This window comes from Trachymyrmex septentrionalis, unplaced genomic scaffold (assembly GCF_001594115.1).
Source record: "Trachymyrmex septentrionalis isolate Tsep2-gDNA-1 unplaced genomic scaffold, Tsep1.0 scaffold60, whole genome shotgun sequence".
Lineage (NCBI taxonomy): Eukaryota > Metazoa > Arthropoda > Insecta > Hymenoptera > Formicidae > Trachymyrmex > Trachymyrmex septentrionalis.
Genome location: NW_017305779.1, coordinates 4,822,067 through 4,823,471, shown reverse-complemented (window position 1 = coordinate 4,823,471; position 1,405 = coordinate 4,822,067). Strand labels below are relative to the sequence as shown.

The 1,405-nt window shown below is 29.5% G+C and overlaps 1 protein-coding gene across 11 annotated transcripts in view; it reads right to left on the bottom strand.

Annotated features, from left to right (window-relative positions):
- LOC108752592 (putative transcription factor capicua) overlaps positions 1 to 1,405 on the bottom strand; it is a 60,880-nt gene that overhangs the window by 14,295 nt on the left and 45,180 nt on the right. The window lies entirely within an intron of this gene.

The window sequence follows — 1,405 nt, the reverse complement described above, 5'->3', positions numbered from 1 at the left end:
AATATATATATATATATATATATTTGAGAAATATTTTCATAATTTCTTAAATTTTAAAATAACAATATCTATATAATGAAAGAATTTATTTTTCGACAGAAAAATAAATTCGATTTTGTTACATTTAGAAAATAATAATTTTTTAATGATTTAACAACTTCATTATTTTTCTGACCACGCGTTATGGTCGTTTAAAGCCGATTGGGCTGTGAAAGGCAAGAAAGAATTAAAAAAATAAATCCATCAACCGCAGTCAAACATTTTCCTCGCTCTTTTCCTTGGAGGGGATCTTCGCAGGAGCGCTTGACTGCGATTGGTCGATTCGTTCGCAGTTTTTCGTGCATCTTTGGATTTAAACTACGACCTTGAACAAGTTCGAACATGTATAAGCGTGAAACATTTACACGGTCTTCATTTATTGGAAGAGGAGAAACTCAGGACGAGGAGAACATATGTGATGAAAGAAATGCGAGGGCATCGTTAAAATGAGCATTAACAAAATATGGAAAAGTTAAACAAAGTAATCGTATATTTTTTTCAATACGCGAGTATTTTCGAAGCGAAAGAAAAAAAGAACAGTCGCAGTGATTTCATCGCGATACAGATGAATGAGTGACTAATAACGAATTCGGCCACTTGCATTACAAGAGATTAGTGCGTGTAAATTAGTGCATATAAAATCAGTGCATATTAAAAGCTACTATACATAAAATTAGCGAAGAATTAAATGTAAAAGCATATAAATATATATTTTAAACACGATTACGTAGCCAATATTGATTTTGTCGTGGTATTTAGTAGAATATAAAGTAAATGTATTATTTCATTGTCAAATTTGATTATATATTATACCTTTTAGATATTTTATATATAAAGCAGCATTTAATGTGTGCTAATTCAGTGTAGTGCAAGTGGCGAATTCATCATAAAATGACAGACGATATAAATCGCAAATGGATCGAAAGAGAATTTGATATGAAATCGTTAAAGAATAAGACAAGTGAACACGTGAGATAAATGAAGAAGCGTAGAAAGATCCGAGATGAAGTGAGACAAGGTCGACCTCATGTCACGATTGTCGATCGGAAATCACGCGTGACTGCGGTTTTCCACTACTATAATACATTGTACTCAACTATTTTTCAAACTTTGTTATTACTTTCAACGAATTCGTTAACTTGATTGTTCGATCACACGTAACTGTCAAATGCCGGCAAATTCAATTAATTCGGATATTTATTCATATATATATGGACATTAAAGAATTTTAACAAGATAATTTAAAAATTATCAATAATCAGTGATTTTTATTTATTTTATAATTATAGAAAAAGGTAAATATATATTGGAATGGAAAGATTATATTAATTATATTAATTATACATCTTTAAGTAAATTTATAAAA